This window comes from Pezoporus wallicus, unplaced genomic scaffold (genome assembly GCF_028554395.1).
Source record: "Pezoporus wallicus isolate ANWC-B61680 ecotype Strahan unplaced genomic scaffold, APGP_CSIRO_Pwel_v1 scaffold_7402, whole genome shotgun sequence".
NCBI classification, from domain to species: domain Eukaryota; kingdom Metazoa; phylum Chordata; class Aves; order Psittaciformes; family Psittacidae; genus Pezoporus; species Pezoporus wallicus.
In genome coordinates this window covers 248,318-268,436 of record NW_026641037.1, presented here as the reverse complement: position 1 = coordinate 268,436, position 20,119 = coordinate 248,318, and positions in this window count along the sequence as shown.

The following is a 20,119-nucleotide window of genomic DNA, read 5'->3' as shown; positions in this document are numbered from 1 at the left end:
CTGGCACAATGAACCCAGAGATGCTGAGCTGATCTGTCTCAATGAAAGAATGCTGAAGATGGGCAGGGAGGTCTTCTGTCTTGCAGCACTCCCCATTCTTTCTCTGGAAAAAAGACCGAGCTGGCCAGGGGTGAAAACATTCAGCTGAGGTATGGGTTGGTTTATTTTCTTTGGTTTTCATTTGAGTTGGGAAGGATGGGGGTGTTGTGTTCCTTTTAGGGGTTTGGTTTTGTGAGGTTTTTTTTCAGTCTATTTCTTTTATTTACAAAAAAAGTAAAATCCCTTTTCATGAATCTGCAGAAAGCTGGTTCAGGAATTTACTGCAATAGGATCCTAGTCTGGCTATTAATATTACTGCCTTAATCCTGGATTTGGATGTGCTCTCGTGGTTTAAGCCAGGCTCCTTCTAGAATAAAACTACAAAATTGTGCACTTTTCAAAGAGTTGCTAATAGTACAAGAGTAAAAATGTAACCCATTTGAGTTTTATATGTATATATATATATAAAAATCTCCTATCTAAAAAAGAATATCTGAAGTGATTCAAAGATCCTGACAGAAATCCTGTGTAGGTGATCTTTAGATTTATTGTTAATGATTACAGAATCAATACCTAAGGAGCTAAAAAACTTTATCTGTGCAATAATTGTATCTTTTAAAAAGGAAGAGAGATGGAATAGAAGGCAGTGGGAGGGTAAAAACAGAATTATCATGTAAATTTGTTCTGGAAAGAAAATAAGGTACTTTTTTATCTAAGGCATCCCGGTTTGTTTGGCTGACTGTGATTATCTTTCCTTTGGGGGAAAAAAAAAAATAAATCCAAAATCCAAATGGTTATATACCTTATGCCTGGTTTCATTCACAGAAGGTAATTTTAGGAAATTAATTTCCCTTGTTAGGTTGTATAACTCAATACTAATTTTCTGAAATTATTTTCTGAATTTCTGAATTTCTGAATAATTTTCTGAAAATACCACATGTACTACCAGGCTCCTCTATATAACGTAAATCTATGAGATGAATTAAATATTTCAACACATCTACACAGAAGTGGAGTATGTGAAAGCAAAAAATAAAAAAATTAACCTCTCCCTATCCAAACCCTAAACCAACTCCGAATGTTATCTGATATAACTGTTGAGATGTCTTGTGCAATTAGGTTAACAGAAAATTTATACTCATATTTTTAAATAGCCCTCAAAAATAATAAAAACATAAATATTGCTGGCTAGAAAATTACCACAAGTTAGTATTATCTCCCAGTGTTTTCACTGATATGGAAACTGACAAAGTCGTCCTGAAGTCCTTCCTAAAGATTCTTCTGATGAAGGTTTTCTGCTACAACAGCTCTCGTTGAGACTATCAATGAGATTAACAATTATTTTCTCGGGCTTCAGAGAAAGCCATAGTTTAAAGTCTTTGAGAAGGTCATGTTATGGAAGCTGCTGAAGTGTGAGGTAATGTTTCATTATGACTAAAAATTAACTAAAAGACATCAGGTGAAGGAAAGAAAAAATTATCCTTGAGGCAACAGGCAATGAGGAGATTTCACTGTTAACAGTGAGATCATAATATTTGCAGAATAAAAATCTCTTGATATTTAACAAAGCTAGACAATATTAGAAGTCAAAAATACAGGGCAAAATGGTAATGCAGAGGCTGATACATCCATTGCTGACAAATAGATCTCCACACAATTTTGGGCATGAACACAAGATTTTCATTCAATATGCATCAGTTTTCAGACTAGTAATCAAAGTTGTAGTGTGCACAAAGTATAAATACTACAATACAGAACAAGGAATAGGTGTTATTCTGCTGATGAAAGCTAGATATTCAACCAGTATATTCTGTTATTTGCCAATCAGTCTGTCTGAAAGAAAAAATATAGCAAAAAGAATATTTCAGAAATACTGAGGCAAAACACTGTATTTCTCAGAAGATTTCTATATAACTTGAGAATCAAAAGATCAAGATAAGATACTGAAGACAAAACAAATCAAAGAGGATATGCTGAAGTTACATTTCCGAGTAAATAATTAATTATGTACTGAGAGTAAACTAGCTGCTGCTATTTGCTGGTTTAAGAATACAATTAGAAAAAATGCATTGTCAAGCCTGCAATTTGCTACAGGAGAGATACCTATGTATTAAAAAAAACCAAAACAGTAATAGCAGAAACCACTGCTGTAACTTTAAGTGTATCATGCAAGGCTCAAAGTTTAACTGGGGAAAAAAGTTATACTTGGGTGCCTGAATCTGAATCATAGAATGGTTTGAGTTGCAAGAGACCTTAAAGATCATCTAGTTTCAACCCCTTTACCACAGAATCCATCCTTGACTTTTCTGAAGAAATATGCATCAGCATTCCTTTAGGCATATTTCACCCTCTAGCATTCGGTTGGAGGCTAATTTCTTCCAAGAGAAAAAAAAAAAAAAAAAAAAAAAAAAATCTTTTGATTTTATTTACCTATGACAGGGCTTTTTATAACTTTCTGTGATGGATTTGTAGCTGCCCACTGGCAGGAATAAAATGAGGTGGTCATGAGTCTGCTGTAATAAAGAAATTCTTTCACCCTGTGATATGTTTCTTGGTTTGGTTTACACATTGGCTAACACTTCATATTCAGTAGATTAATATTAACCAATATAGACTGTTACAGAAAGAACACTGATAATATGGATAAAAATATGTGTGCATTCAAATATCTTTTATTTCTTCTTTGCATTCATATTTAGAGATAACTGTAGGCGTTAAGCCATCCAAGTATAGATTTGTCTGGAAAATTTGAACTTGGTGTTTTAAACTTGGATTAGAATCAATCCTTGACTGTAAGGATCTTATTTCTATTAATGTGTTACAAGAACTGCGCTGAAGGGCCAGCTGCTAAAACCCTGCCACTAGCTCAGGGAGAAGATAGAAGCAATTTAGATTCCATCCTCCTGAATATGAATCAATTCCCCAGTTAACTTCTTTCTGCTAGAATGACTTCTCACTGGGACTCATAAGCATACTTCACAAGAGCAAGGTTTTAGGTTGTTTTTTTTCCTTTGGAGAGAAGAGGCTGCTCTCTACAGGGTATTTACCCTTCATCTCAGCTTCAAGTAACGTAAGGACCACAATGAGTCATACACAGTATGGCACAGGCCAAAATTTTCAGCATTGCATAGTGAAAGGTAACTACTGAGATCCTAAGGATTAAAAAAAAAACAAACAACCCCAAACAAATCCCTACAGCCAAAATATTTTAGTATAAAACCCTTCTAGTAAAATTCAGATTCTTGATGCACATAGAACTAGATTACCACAAATACCTGAGGCAGCACCCAGATTTGCAGAGGACTTGCAGACACTCATCTTTGAGGAAAAAAGCTATTCTTTCATTAAGCTAACACCTAAAATCTCAGTAAAGGAACACGTTTTAAATGACAGGATCATAACAAAACAAAAACTCATAAAAGTAGATAGTATCACCAATATAAGGTAGTGAAATGACAGATTTGGACTTGAGGTCTACAAAGTCAATACAGAAAGGAAGAAGTTGATTAATGCTCTTAAATTACAGTAAATAATGACAGACCTTCCAGAAAAACAGACTTTGCTGGTTATGCTTTTCAGTATAAGAAAAGAAGCCACAAGTTGAGAGTAGAACAGTAAATATATGTAAATGATAAATATATATAAATGATAATTGGGAATAAAAAAATGTAAAAGACAAGTTAGTGTGTTAAATAAAACATGAACAAATGGTTAGCAACGTTTTACAATTTTGTTTGGCCTGTACAGGACATCTATGTCTGTCCTACTTCATTTTGAAATCTATAGTATATATGGTCAGTAAATTTATGCATTTATTCCACACAGGTATTCACACACCCCCCCCCAATTCAGCATGGCAGAGAGGCTTAAACAGACTATACTAGGCTGAGAAAAGACATAAACACTGGTATTTTAGTCTATTTATAATCCCCAACTACCTTCAGTTGGGCCATGTTTTTAACTGAAGGTTTTATTTGTGACAGCTTGGAGGAGCCTACATATCTTACATATCTACGTATAACATACAGATCTCTGAACTTGAAACTAAGAAAACCTTTGTGCTCATGTTTGAATTCAGTTTATGTTCTAAATCATTGTGATGTGTGAGGTTAAACATATGCAATGGCAAACATATGCACATGGATAAATGTGTGGCATTTACTACAGCTGTAATACATATAACGATGCTGTTTTATTTCTCCTTTGGTTTAAAACTTTTGTTTTTAAACTAAGATTTTTTTTACTACCCCCTCTTATTGTTAGTCTTCCATCTTGGCCTCAAAACTCAAGTAAAAGTATTGTCTTGTATATTTCCTACTTTAAGCAAAGCATACAGGTTTAATCTAATGCCTTGATTTTGACTGCTTCATAAACAAAAGATTGCCTTTAACATTTTAACAGTTGTTAAAGCAGCAAAAGAGATAAAAGAAAGGTAAAGGACACCCAAAAATTGAATTAAAGCATTTCCCAGATTTTGATGACAAAGTTACAAGGAATAAATCAATTTGCAGTCACTCTGGACATCTAGCTGAGACCGAGGCTGAAACTGTTCCACTGGGAAATGTGCTAAAGGATAAAAGGAATCATATTCTTTATTTTGTGTGAAGAAACATAGAAGGGATTTTTAAAGAACAGGAGATATGCAAACCTTTTCCAGGAAAATAAGAAGGGAGAAAACCATCTATATTTCTAACATTTACCAATTAATATTGTAAAGATACTTAATGGAGTTTAGAATTTAAAGTGAAACATGTACATCAGTTATGAAAATTCAATTATTTAGAAATTTAACAAGTTTTCATATATATTGCTGTTCTATATTTTATTTTAAAGGAATGGTCAGTTCCTAATCAAGAATCTCAAATCCATGAACATCTGGCTGTACAAATATTTCCCCCTCGCACCTGTCCTCCTGCTGTCTCTGGTAAACTAACTGCTTTGATGCTGTGATCCAGAGCAGATGCAGAGTTCATGCAATAAAACTAATCTGAAATAAAATAGACCTATATTCATATATTGCTCTAATGATTCAAGAAGCAAAATCTCTTTGTGCAAAGACACTTTTCAATGTGCCAAGGACCTTAAGCCCTTAGAAACTCCCTGGGGCTTGTTTGTTTAGGCCATGTTTCCCAGTGTCTTTAGGCTCTCAGAAATAGAGCTGAGCTTATATGGGTTTTATAATAGAGTGCCTGGGCAGTTTAGGATAAACCTTATTTTTTTCCAAACTCTACCTTCTACACCTAGAATGTCTTCAGGGACATATGTTGTCAGTGGCTTTACCTGTCCCTCTTTTTCTACAGTATATATTTATGATTATGAGTATTCTGCACTGTGGATGTTTTCTGTCTTGGTCCTTATATTTCATCTATGGCTTTTGAAAATCTTGAAATCAACTAAGATCCTGCTTAGGTACAAAACTTTACTGAGATTTTTAAGCCTTTGATCCTTAAGTAATTTTGAAAATGTGATTTTCATTCTTCAGATAAAATGCCAAAATATTACCCTTGATGTATTACATTTTTTCTTCCTCAGTTGCAATATAAAATTTGAAATGTAACTCATCACCAGGATCCCTGTCATGTATTGGAAATTGCTTGCAGACCTGAGGCTACTCTCTGTCCCTTCTTTCTCATGGCCAGATTCAGTCCTACTGATGCTCCGAAGAGTTTCTGTGTCCTGGCATCTGCCACAGGGGAAAACCAAAAACACGTGGAAATGACAAAACATAACCTCTGAGGATGGAGTTACACACTCTTGGCCACCCTCCTCATTATGGCAGTGTTGGGTTTTAATTTGGAACACGTTGCTCATCAGGGTAACTAATAAATAACAACTTATTTAATACTTATTAATAAATAAATAAGTAGCATTATGAGATGCTGAAGAATGTCTCATGATGCTACTGTAACCAAGAGAATAATGAATGGCAGTAACAGCTCAAGAAATCATCTGCATTCTTCTGCTTGATATCCACATTTTCTCTTAGGCTAATATAGTCATCCTGGTACTTAGCTTGTTGCCAGCATGAGTTCTTGTTTGCAGAAAGCTGCTCAGGGTTTCAACTGTACCACTGCTTCACAAATGTGGTTGGATGGTTTGTCCTTCAAGACCTTGCTTCAGTTCTTGGACCTTCAGTGTTGGCTCTTGATTATAGCTTATAGCAAGTTCACAAAGTATTACTTGAATTAGTGTAACGGTAAAGATTTGTAAACCTGTTGACTACTTTTTAACATGTTTGGAAATTTTCCTTGGTTTTCTCTCATATTTTCTCTTTCATTTTTTATTCACCAAGAATCCCTAAACATTTGCAGATATTTCACATTTTTCTCAGTCATTTACTGTCCTTATTAAAATTTTGTCACACAAACAAAGATTTTAATCCCTCATAATCATACATCAAATGGCAAGCTACTCCATCTCTTCAGCCTTTATAGCATCCTATAACTGGATTAACTGGCAACTGTTGTTCTCCCCTGGTGCAGTCTCAGCAGCCAGGATGGGGAATAGCCTGTCGATGAAAATAAAGCATTTTAAAAGGTTAGTGTGGTTAGTCAGGCTGGGATTTTGTTCTGTCCACTTGCTAACTCAGGCATGAAGATTTATTTTCTGTTGGTTTATCATCATGAATCAAACTTGAAAAGACCAAACTCAGGAACGACAAAGATGAATTTGTGTAGTTTTGACTGTAACAAGGGAAAGAAATAGTGAGGGGTGGTTTTTGGTTGTTTTTTTTTTTTTTTTTTTGCTTTATATTTCAGGTGTGTGTGTGCAGCTAGTTGAAACCTATTTCCTGGGCTCCAGCTGATGGTATTACAAATGGGAGTGCTCCTTCAGCACAGTAGTTAAGGTAATATCTGTTAGATTTGAAAAGATTTAACCTATCTCAGACAGCAGAGGAATTCTTTCATAGCATATGATACATGAGAACAGTTAAAAATTAATTTCCATATGCCAGAGCACTTTTTCAGTGTATTGGAAGAGACTAAGACAGTGATTAAATCAGTCTGGAAAACCCTGGGCATTCCCGCTGCTTCAGCTTTGGGGCCATGCAGAGGAGAGCTGCTTGGTTGCTCAAACAAATAGGTATGAGACTCTTGAATTTTATCAAACAAGAAGGCATACCAACCATCCTTTAATGTAGCTAATGAGCCTGGGCTCTGCCCCTATCAGCTGAAGAAAGAAAAGGCAGCTGCGTTCTGAAGAGAACAAGGCTGGGGAGGTGCTCTGGGGAGGTGAGAGGCCACTCTCTTCCAAACTGACAGAGCAGCCCAACTTTGTCTTCCGGGGTTATGTCACTGTGCTCATTTCAGAATAGTGTTTGGTGATTCCTATATACTTAAAAGTATGCTTGCATACATAAAAGCTAGTGGTTAAAGGCTCCTTTAAATAATGATGATGCATGAAAAAGATTAACTTTATATATATGGGGTTTTTTTTGTTTGATTCCTTTTTTTTTTTTTTTTTGGTACAGCTATGATATGTAGGCTCTCTCTTTCTCCAAGTTATGTAGCATAAGAATTATTTCAACCCTGATACAAAGTTTTCATGGTAAATCACTGTACTTGGTGTTAGGGGGTCTACGCACACTGCTGAACTGATATCCTTTGGATCTCTGTGTAGATGCTAGCAGTGCGAAACATCAAAGTTATACTGCAAACAAGTGTCTGGATACCATTTCTAAAAGCACACTGAAATGTTCTGACTTCAGTTCCATGAATATTTCCCTCCTGACCTGTACATGGAATGTAAGTGACTGTCTAGGAGTAAAAGTCTGAATATTTATATATAGTCTAAAGACCAGTAGTCACATTCAGTGAAATCTGCTTAACTGTGCAATGGTTGTGGTTGCCTATGTAACTGGGAGAGATGGCAAAATACTTAAGCACTTCTAGTGAGTTTTGTGTGAAAGCTATTTTATAATAAATCTGTCTTCAGCATTGTGTTATGTGTTGTTACAGACCCTTTTTAAAACACTGCCCTAATTTCATCCCAGATGAGACAATATCCCTGAAACATCTTTCTAAAAGGGGATTTTTTATTTTCTTTGTGGAGTAATTAGACAAGCAATGACATTTTGAAAAATTAGAGGTTTTGAACAGTCTCAAAATGTTTAGTATATTTTTGCTATCTCCTAACTCAGATGCAGCTTGACTTAAAAGTGTTTAACTTGCTATGTTGCAGTGTCATTACTTTGGGCACATATAGCGCAGTTGAGTTTGGAGTGCTTTGAATATCCAAATCCAGTATATTCTGTTAATGTTCATGGGAATAAGCATTATTTTCTGTTCCCACACCCATTTCAATTTAATATATATATATGCAGGTATATATAAATCTTGCAATTCTAGCATAAAAGCCACAAACACTCAAAATAGGTGAAATCTATTCTATTCATGCTCCACATGAGACTTTGAGTGCTACTGGGGGCTTCAGTAGTGCAAAATGATAATGTTTCCATTTATTCTGGGCAATTTAAGAAATAATCTAGTCAGCATATTTTTCCAAGCATCCTTTAAAAGAATGGGATTTCATAAATATAGCTCTCTTAGTGAAACATTTTTCGGTGCAAAATTATTCAACTTGGATAGAGTCTTACGGGTATCTTAGAAAGGTCACCATTCCAAGGAGAAGATGTTTACAACTTTTTTATCAGGTGGTTTTATTGTCTGGAAGAGGTGTGTGATTCTTATTTTTAGGTTCTGTCCTTTTCTTCTGATCCTTCCAGCTCCCCCAATACCGGTGTTTCCTTGGAAACCCTGACTGTCAGATGGCATCATAAAAATATGAAATGACACCGAGCTGTCATTTGGGGGAGGTGATTATTGTGCAAATAATGTGGCAATGCTGGCAAAAATCTTGGGTTTAGTCCTATTCCTGAAAACTATAATTTTAGTCAAGATTTAGGAGAGGGAGGAACCTGTCTCTGCTGCCCTTTGCATACCTTGTTGAGAACGAATATTACTGTGAGGAAGAGAACATTGCTATGCAGCTGTATAACCTTTTTAAGTCCTGAGTTGTGCTCCTGGCGCTGGATAGATTTGTTGTCATGAAAGCTGTATACTAGGTTGCATAACTCTTTAGAGGTGTTTATGTACAAGATCTCCCAAGGGTGATGTTTTATCAAACCTTATTACAAAAACTCTCCTCTCTGCAAGCTATCAAATTCTTACTGAGGAGTGATTAAAATTCAGTATTGCACCTGGTCAAGGATAAGCCAGGGCTGTCTTTCATATTCATGGAAGTAAGCTATAGTACCTAGAAATTTCTGGAAGGTTTTATTTGAGCCATGGGTATCTTGTGCTGTGGTCATCTGTAGGGTCCTGCAGAGGTTGGAAGGTTGGTTTTTTTTTTTTCAGTTTTTTTTTCACTTCTCTGCACAGCTTGATTAAATGATTAAAAAGTGCCTTGATTTACTCTTTTCCTATTTCCTCTGCCCTCTGTGCTTACCCAAACCCCTCTCTTGTGTTATGTCTGGACTCCTTAACTCCTTCATCAGACAGTGGAATTTCTCTAACAAGATTTGGAAAATGAATTGGGTTTCATTACTGAAATGTGCCACTACTACTGATTGCATTAAAGAAAATGAATGGCAGTTGGGTTGTTATACATTAAGAATTCAAAGCTGGTTTCTTCACTGTGTTGGAGGTTAGGGAAGGAAATAAGGAGAGATTCCTGGCAGAGTATTTTCCACCGGAGACAGGCAACCTCTTTGCTGTCTTCCGCCACCTCTTCCAGAACAGATCAAGTCTGGAATAGCAGCTGCAGTCTCAATAGTGACACTCTCCCCTCTCATCTACCAGCAGAAGGGAGAACACTGGGGCAGTCAGAGCAGGAGCAAGTCCTGGATGAACTCAACCACCTCTCAGACTCATGGCTGTCCCTTGAGCTCACACTGTTCTCCTGGACTTCATGTGGATTATGCTCCAGACTTGGATTCTATGAAGGTGGATTCTATTTTGTTTGTCTGCAATACGTAAACCCCTGGCATCCTTTGTGTTTGCGGATTACAGTGCATGAGATAAGCCAAGGTAAAATCCATGGCAGTGAAAGTACTGTTGCTCTGCTGCAGGGGTTATTTTGGTGGGATATGCCCTCCAAATGTGGGACAAGTGTTGGAGATTTCACCTAGTTGGATTTAACCCTACCAGCAGCTAACATGGTTTACAGGATGCATAAGATGTGAATGACAGTGTCATGACTGTCTAGCTACTAAGGAAGGATTTGCACACAGCAATAGTTTCTTTTCTGGGTAAGGGATAGTAGTGCTGCTGCTTGGCAACCCTGAGCCCATGGTTTGCCAAGCATCAATCTGGGTGACAGGGCAGAACCGAGCTGCCACTGGCGCCATACAGATTTATGGATGCTGCTAAGGTGTATGGGCTTGCCTTCAAACAGACCAGACGTGTGTAAGACACGCCAGGTGACCCGTGACTGAAGGAGGGAGCACCTATCCATTTACATTTTCTTGAAGTCTTGGAGCATTGGTCTGTAAGCTTTCTATCAAGTGTTGCCTGACAACATCGAGGAAGGATGTTTTGCAACATCTATAAGTATTCCCAGGCAACCTTCGCCTTTACAGAAAGAGAGATGGTTTCTGGGGTTCATGCATCGGTTTGCGATAGACTCATTTGCTTAGTTAACACTTCATATAGCCAGTCTAGACATGCTTATTTCTCAAGTTTTATTTCTTTTCATTTTGGTCACTTTGCCTCTCAGACTCTATCCATTCAGTTTTCTCCACAGTGACACTAGGTTACTTTCACAGCAATTAGCATGTACACCCTGGGTTGTGGTTATTACCACATAACTTGGGCGTAACCTCAGTTACAGGCATCTCCTGGCATTTTTTCTTTCTGGTTTGGGGTTTTTTGTTTCCCCCCCTTTTTTTTTTACTTAATTGCTCACTGAAGTCAGCTGTTGCATTCATATCAAAACCAATAATTATTCTTCTTTCAGCTGAGTTGTACTTACGGAAATTGTTATCAAATGGGAGTGATTGCTCTATTTTGGCACAGGTCTTTCCTGTTCTTTTGATGTTGATCTGTGTATGACACTTAGAATTTTGAATATACATTAGAATATTCCTTCCTCAATTTTGCTGCTGCTGCTGCTTGTATTTGAGTTTTTAAAGGTTTATATCGTACCTGTAGGGTACTTTCTCTATTTGTAGAGATATATGCACCATTGACAAGTATATACACTATATGTTTTATTCATCTGTGTATTATAATGGCCCATAAAGAGCTGGATTAATAAAATTTTTTGTCAGATTAAAAGTCTAAATGAACCCTCCATGCCATCAAGCTGATACTTGAGGTTTCCTTGAGAGAATAAAATATCACTGGAAATCATAGTACTGAATAAACCTGGAAATTCAAATGTTTTACAGGTGGGAGATGCTGCTGGATCTGTAGAACAATGCTTAGGGAAAAAAAAACACTTCATCACAGCCTGTAGTAACTGTGAACATGAACCGCGTGAGTGTGCGTGAGAAGTTGTGAAATTAAAGTTAGGGGAACTGAGGTATGAGACATAGAACAAAAAGAATTAAATGTATGTAACTTTTTTCTACTCCTTGCTTGAGCAAGGAAGCAGGTAGAACAGAGATTTTCTTATTCATTCAAATGTAAGTCAACAACATTACTTGCATGTATGAGTTAGGATTTAACAATGTATGTTACATAATGATGGAGCCCTGTCCACAGGGATTTAAAAATAAATTCACTCACAGAAGTACTTTCTCATTTAGTATCTACATAGACATATAAAAATACCACCAAACACCATCTATGAAAACCTATACAACAATTGCACAAGGGCTGAAAGAAAACAAATTCTCTGCCTTCAAAACAGGGAAACTGCCATATTAGAGCAGGCTGGAAATGCCCGTTTTAACCTCTACTTCTCATACTCATTCCTTAGAAAGGTGTGAGAGATCTGTCATGGGCAACTGGGGAATGATTTTCTCACAGGGAAATGTTTTTTTTCCTTCCTCCATCAGTTAGCAGCTGATCTCTGGCCTGAAGTACAAAGCTTCATATCTTTGCTACAATTATTTTTATCCTAGGTAATGCAAAAATCTCAGATCTTCCAAAACCCTTAGAAAACAGTGTGAAAAGAAAAGGAAAGGATATTTCTTTCTCTTTTTGTTCTTCCTCCACAGAAAATTCAGATCAGAAAGAATCAGACAAAAATACTTGAGGAAAGGTCACTCTACTGAGTGGCTTTGAAACTCAGATAAAAGTACAGTGATAATCCCATTATAAGGTAGCATTAGATGCTTTAATTCAATCCTATATAACGGAGTCTCTCCAGGGAACTTCTAAGCCACAGACCACACAGAGACTTGCCTGCCCACACAAAGTTTTTGTGCTGGAAGAGAAGATGCTGGTGGCACCTCAGGCAGCCAATGCCAACTGGGACAGGGGATGTGATGGTTTTCTTGAGTGATGATAGGGGGAAATTGCATGAATGTGGTGAGGCTGAGGAAGAACTGTTCTATTCCAGAAATATGACACAAAGATTTACCTAAATTGCAGCTATTGTAGATTTAAGATTTTCTTTTTTAAAACACTTGTTCACACTCAGACTGTATTCTCTTTGCCCAGAGAAACTGCAGATGCAGCTGTTCAAGTCCAGTTTGGATGGGGCTTTGAGCAACCTGGTTGCAACCTGGGGGATTGGAACAAGATGATCTTTAAGGTTCTTTCTAACCTAAATCATTCTGTGATTCTATGATAATGAAAGGGCTCCATCATAAACCTGTGTCTGTGCAGCCCTCCCTGGTGGGGTGCAAATTTGGGTAGTGCTACTGTGCCAGCCCCATTGTGGGTGGGAAGAGGCACTTAGCACCTTCTCCTGCTGATTGAACACTGTGAGGCCAAGTAAGAGATTTATATTTTCTGTTTAGGTAGTTAAATTCTGCATTCACTTCAATTACTAACCTCAATTATTTTAGGAACCACAGCTTCAGTGCCTGCAGCACAAAACCTATGCCAGTATTACAAATCTGATGTCCTCTATTTATATTTATTTTATAACTGAGCAATAAGGGTCAGTTTTGATCTGTGAAAGGTTATTTTTGAGTAGACATTGAAGGAGTAAGATACAAATGGTGATAAAGTTATCACTTTGAAAATGTCTCTTATTACAGTACAAATATGGGGTTATAGGGTGGTTTTTCTTTTGTTTTGTTTTTTTTTTTTTTTTTGTATCTTGAATTAGAAAACACCAAGTGCAGCTATCTTTGGTTCTCTTGTCTGACATGGCTTTGCCAGCCTGTAAATTTTCTTTCAAATGAGTAGACAGAGTTTTCTTATCAACGCTTAGCCAGTTGCAATTACTGTCACTCTTTTCAACTAGGTTAATAAGTCTGTGCCAAGTAAACAGAAATTTATGTCATAAATAGGGATTTTACTAAGTGCCCTGAATTTGCTGATGATATTGTTTTAAACATAAGAGCTGTTTTAGAAATAGGAGCAGCAGGCACAGCTATACTTTGTTCAATTCACAAATTGCACCGGAAAATACTTAAAAAGTTGAGTGCTGTTGTGGTTTAAACCCAGCCACGCAGCTCGTTCACTCACTCCCCCCCTTCTTGCCCTCCCCCTACTCCTGGAGGGACGGAGAGGAGAGTCAAAAAGAATGCAACTCCCACGGGTTGAGATAAGAACAGTTTAGTAACTAAGGTATAACACAAATCACTACTGCTACCACCAATAATAATGATGATAAAGGAAATAACAAGGGAAGAGAATACAACACCTCAGCGCCAGCCAACTGATAACTCTCCTTCCCCCCAGCCCGACCAAATACCACCCGATACCTAGTCCTACCCCGTAGTCCTAGCCCTTCTGGGTAACTCTCAGTTACATCCTGGGCATGACATGCTGTGTGGTATGGAATACCTCTTTGGCTAGTTTGGGTCAGGTGTCCTGTCCCTGCTTACCCTCTTCCCTGGCAGAGCATGAGGCTCAGAAAGTCCTTGGCCAGACCAAACATTTGAGCAGTAACTAAAAACACCGGTGCTATCAGCACCGTTTCCAGGCTGAAAGTCAAAAACACAGCATTGCACCAGCTACTGAGAAGGAGAAAAAATTAGTGCTACTGCTGAACCCAGGACAAGAGCATAAAGGATTTTCTTCCCCCTCATTTTTGTGAGAGATTATAGTTTTTGAGAATAGCAATTTAAAGTAAAGTGAACACAAGGAATCATGCACAAGATAGAGCTTTTGTAAAACATGCAGTTAAAATGTATAGCATATTGGAAATCAGTGTGATGCCATCTAAAATAGCCTTGAAAGCATTAACTAGTCACACATATACAGTATGAAATACGAAGTTTTGGTAATTAAGAAATATATAGAACTAAGAAATATCTAGAACCCAAGGACAGCTGGGCTTCACTTGTCATATTTTCTTACTAGCATTTGTAGGAAAGGATCATATATGAGAAATAATGCTATAGAGAGATAGATGTCAATGAGGTCGATGAGAAACTGAACATGAGCCAGCTTCAGTGTGCGCTCACATCCCAGAAAGCCAACCGTATCCTGGGCTGCATCAAGAGGAGCATTGCCAGCAGGTCGAAGGAGGTGATCCTGCCCCTCTACTCTGCTCTCGTGAGACCTCACCTGGAGTATTGTGTGCACTTCTGGTGTTCTTAACATAAAAAGGACATGGAAGTGTTGGAACAAGTCCAGAGAAGGGCCACGAGCATGATTAGGGGACTGGAGCACCTCTCATATGAAGACAGGCCAAGAAAGTTGGGGCTGTTCAGCCTGGAGAAGGCTGCATGGAGACCTCATAGCAGCCTTCCAGTATCTGAAGGGGGCCTATGGGGATGCTGGAGAGGGACTCTTTGATAGGGACTGTAGTGATAGGACAAGGGGTAATGGGTTAAAACTTAAACAGGAGAAGTTTGGATTAGATTTAAGGAAAAAGTTCTTTGGTGTAAGGGTGGTGAGGCACTGGAATGGGTTGCCCAAGGAAGTTGTGAATGCTCCATCCTGGCAGCTTTCAAGGCCAAGTTGTACAGAGCCTTGAGTAACATGGTTTAGTGTGAGGTGTCCCTGCCCATGGCAGGGGGAGGTTGGAACTAGATGATCTTAAGGTCCTTTCTGACCCTAACTATTCTACGATTCTATGATTCTATGTAGGTATTCCTCTGAAAAGAAAGATAGTTTCAGCTCCTCTCTGATGCCAGTATCTGATTCCACCAATGATATTTCACATCTCTTCCTAGTGCTTCCTGCTAATAAATATTTTGATATTTACCAATCTTGGGGATTTTGAGATTGTAGGAAAGTGATACATAACTCACCAGCCACCTGTGGGATGCTCAGCAGCTGTGTAACCCATTACAGTTATGGATGGTGTCCCTTGTCAGGATGTCTGAGCAAGCTCATGACTGTTACATGGGAATTAACGACCTTTTTACAGAAGGTAAGGGGTTTACAAATCGTTGCCTCAGAAAAAAAAAAAGTTTGCCTTGTTTAAAAAGAGCACCCTTGTTATAGGACTGTGGGGCAGAAGTAGTGGTGGCTCCTCTTCCTCCTTGCTAGTCTTCTGTACTCATTTGGTAGAGGAGATTTTCAGCTCAAAATGTATTTATGTATGACATCAGGCATGGTACATGTTTTTCACAAGGTTTTCCATTCTATTTGCTCAAAATAAAGCAGCAGCGAGACCTCTCACACCCAATAGCAGCAGCCTGTGCTGGGGGGTCACAACAGAGTGGGAACAGCCCTAAGATCATCTGCCTGTTGTGTCCTACTTCTGGCAGTGGCTAGGAGCAGATGCCCAGGGCCAGAATGTAAGAACTGGGCAAACACTGAGAGATAATTCCTCTGGATATCCTCTCCCAGCTTCCAGTAATCTGCTGTTAAAGGGCTTACTGACCTGGAAGAGGCAGCTACATCACTGCATTTAATAGCTCTCAGTGGAACCTTCTCACTGAAAAGCCTCATTATGCCCTTGCACAATGGGATGCAATGACTTGACCAAGCAGTCCTAAATCAGAAATTTCTTCATTGTTAATGCTGGGTTATGCCCCCTCAGAAACATTCTTCTAATATCATTTAAAATGTTTTACATGTGTATGTACTTATGCAGTGGTTCTGCATGAAAACCCAACCTCACAACCACCCTGAAGTCATTCTAGTGTCATCAGCATGGATCAATATACTCAACAAAATGCTTTGGCACTGGAGTCCAAAGCTGTGTCTGAAGATTGTTCGTGACCACAGCGCAAAGCACTGGATGAGTTCCCTTAGACAATGTTTCTGTTTTGTGGCAGTGTTGGCTTTTGCACTGAGAGAGAGAGGAAAGAGTTAACATTTTAAAGGCCAGTGGAGATTCCTTTTTTTTTAAACAATAAATTTATACACTTTCCTTCTCTTACTACATATGACTCATGCATAGATAAAAAATATCTGGTTTTTTTGGAAAGAAAAAAAAGAGAAGTTACCGTGAGGGAGAAGCATGAAAATGTGAAGGGACTCCTTCGGCAGGAATGAAGTACAGCAGGTTATGTTTTGACATTGCAGTGTTCTCTGCAGATGTTTCAAGGCATAGGTGCACATAGATCTCATACAGGTTTTGTTGCTATAATCATAAAAGAAAATACTGCTTTTCTCCCACACATTAAGCTCTGGCTTTATTCTCCAGTTTGTACTGAAGAGCAATGGATTGATCCCAGCTTTGCTGGACTTTGAAGCAAAGTGCATTGAAAACCTCAACCCAGAGGTTACTCTAAGGTATGGAAGTTGGCCTGTGTGTATTAACCAACAAATAGTTTTGATGTGGCTTGCAGTTAGGAAGCTTTTTATGTATGATAAATCCTAAGGCAAGGCCTCTTTATATGTTCATAAAATGTTTATCAATTTTGATGACAAACTTGTGGCAATGTTGTAGTCAGACCTATTAAATTCTTACTATTGGTGTCTTTCTAAATAGGTGTTGTGCTACCAGGGCTCTTGGACTCCAAAGTATAATGAGCAAACGTTACAATAAAGATGGTCCAAACTGCTAAAAATAAGTTGTTCGGGGGTTTTAAGTCACATTCGTACTTCCAACAGAGAAATTAATTTGATTGTCACTGACAGAGGCTTTGCTCCCTGTGGATGTGTGTATAGAAGTGCTTCTTCAGGGGACAATTAAAATATACAGTGCTGAGAATAAGGGAGAAGAGTATGGACATAGTATAATAATAACAAATATCAGATTGTGCCTAAAATGTTCCTTTCATTACTTGCTTCTCTTTAGAACTCTTTCCTGGTTTGTCTCTTCATCTGTGTTTGTTTTGCATGCAGCAGCAGGATACAGTGTCTTTATGAATATATTTCCGCAAGTAACCTCACTAGAAATAATTCAGATTTGATCATACATTTTCATGGGACCCAAAATCCAACCGAGTAAAGAACCTTAGATCCAAAGTGTATAAATATTGAAAACCAAACCCAAATAAACTAAAAAACAATCTCCCTCTGATAAACCCAACCCTCTGTATACCCTGCTGATACTCTTATTTCTCTCTTCCTTTACTCTTGATTGCTTGTAAATGCGAATTGAACAGCAATACTGCTTCAATAAATTCTGGATCAGGCTCCCACTGTTCCTGTATGACCATCAAGAGGATCTCTTTCAAAAATTTCTCAGGTTTGTTATAGCTTCCTAGAAAGAAAATCTCATTAAACCCTTTGAAGCTAATAGAGAGGACATTCTGAAGAGCAGGAATGAAAGATCTGACCCAGCTATATGTCTGTGTAGCTGCAGGTAAGCCCCTGCCTCTCAGAGCCTAGGCACAGATGCAGTACAGCATCTCCAAATTCCTTTGAGACCTATGAAAAACTACTGTATCATTCAAGTTATGCTGGTCTGTTACAGGCCTTTGACCAACTTACAAGATATATATACAAGACTGGTTTAATTGAAATGCTTAAATACCATAATCTTCCTCTTCATGTACATACATTATTTCCAGTATTTAGAGGCCTTCAAAAATTCTGGAGAGGGACATTTTTACAAGGACATGTAGGGACAGGCAAGGGGGAACAGATTTAAACTGACAGAAGGCAGGTTTAAATTAGATATAAGAAAGAAATTCTTTACTGTGAGGGTGGTGAGGCACTGGAACAGGTTATCCAGAGAAGTTGTGGCTGCCCCATCACTGGCAGCGTTCAAGGCCAGGCTGGACGGGGCTTTGAGCAATGTGGTCTAGTGGAAGGTGTCCCTTCAAAGGGTTTGAAACTAGATAATTTTTAAGGTCCCTTCAAACCCAAATCATTCTGTGATTCTATGATAATTATAAGCTATCTAAGCCCTATAGTTATTAAGAATAACAGACGAAAGTGTCTTTGGAAGACGGGTATGAGTGGCCATAGGACACCGGAGCCTGTCACAGGGCACTGGAGGAGGGAGCTGCCAGGCCTTCGAGAAGGGTTTTGCCTCTCTCTGCCCTTGCAACTCTTTGAAAGTTCTATTCTGTTGTCTTCTAAAACCCTGATTTTAAGCCAGGCCTTGGGTGAACAATTGGGGTGTGTGTGTCTGTGAAATCTCTCTAACTTGAGGCACAAGACATGTACCCTTGCATATTTCCCTACACTTGCCTCAAAACCTGCATGATTTCCTTTCCTGAGCTGTCTGTAGTTCCATAGTCTACTTTCTGTGCAAGTTTTCGTCTAGCATCTCAGCCAAGCTAATTCCCAGGGCTTGTTGCACACAATCATCACCCACTTTGCTGTTCAGGTTGCTCTTCAGAACTTGGTGCCAGGAGTTCCTCAGCACGAGGTTGTTGTTACAGCTGAACCCAGGACGCCCTGAAATTGTGCGCTGGCTGTAGGGACTGTTAATTATAATTTTTCTATCTCTTGCATTTATAGGTAGAAATGCTTGGGTTTGTATTGGTTTTATTCTGGGTTTTTATTGCCAAAATACAGTGTCATTGGCTACATAAAATAAATGGGCTAGTAAAGTACTAGTACTTGGCTCGCTAGTCACTGCCTTTTAACAGGAGTATTCAACATGCAGATGGGATTAGAGAGAGGTTACCTAAGTTCAAGTGAGAATTTAAATGTAGATTCATAGATTTTTAAAGCCAGATGGTACCACTAAGATCATCTTGTCTGATCTCCTGCATAACACAGGCCATAGAATTGCACCCATTAATTCCCATGTCATGTGCAATGTAAAAGAAACATGTTTCCTGCAGATGTTTTACTTCTTCATCAGGCAAAAATTTGGACTGACCCCAAATCAATATTGAAATTAGTGCTATTAATAACCCAGATTGCTGTAATATTAAAGATGAATGCTTTCAAGGTCTCCACTGGAAACTTGTTGGCTTGGTTGTAAAACTATTATTTTTTAAATTTTATTTTCATAAGATAGATGGAGCTGTACATTTGGTTTTAGTAGTATTTAGTAAAAACTCTAGAGGGAGGATCTGACAACCTTGCTCTGTGATGTACTGGCATGTCAGAACAGCATATGGTAAAAGGAGGAAAAAAGCAAGACACAAACCCAAACCAGAGCTTTTTAGAAACATCCTGAAAATTGTCTGGGTGAATAAACAAAGGGCTTTTGCTACCAAAAGTACAGCAAAAACAACAACAAAAAATTTTGTCTGAATACGATTTCCCCTTCTTTCAGAAAATAATTCTTTTGTTTGTTCACTTTGGGAGCTTTTAATGGATATTGTTTATTTTTCCAGCAGGATTCCTCACTGTCTTGGGAAAACAATGAACCTGTGAAACTTTTCCAATAGCAAACCTGTTTTTGATGAGCCCTAGCCAAATCTTAATGTTGCTGTGTCAGCCAGCCAGTGCAAATGTTTCACAAAGTACTGTGAGCCCATATAGCTGGTCTTTGCTCACCCAAAACAGCATTTATTCTTTTGAATGTTATTTGGTCTGTCAGGAGCTAGGCAAGTGAATAAAACGTTATGCAACATGAATATGATTACAGAATTAAATGTTATGTGTGTAGCTGGTTTTAGGTAGGAATAAAAAAAAAGTGTGAGTATTGTTAATTTTTCAGCATTAGCTGAACTGAGTTATATTGGGTCTGGCTCAGTCCTGAG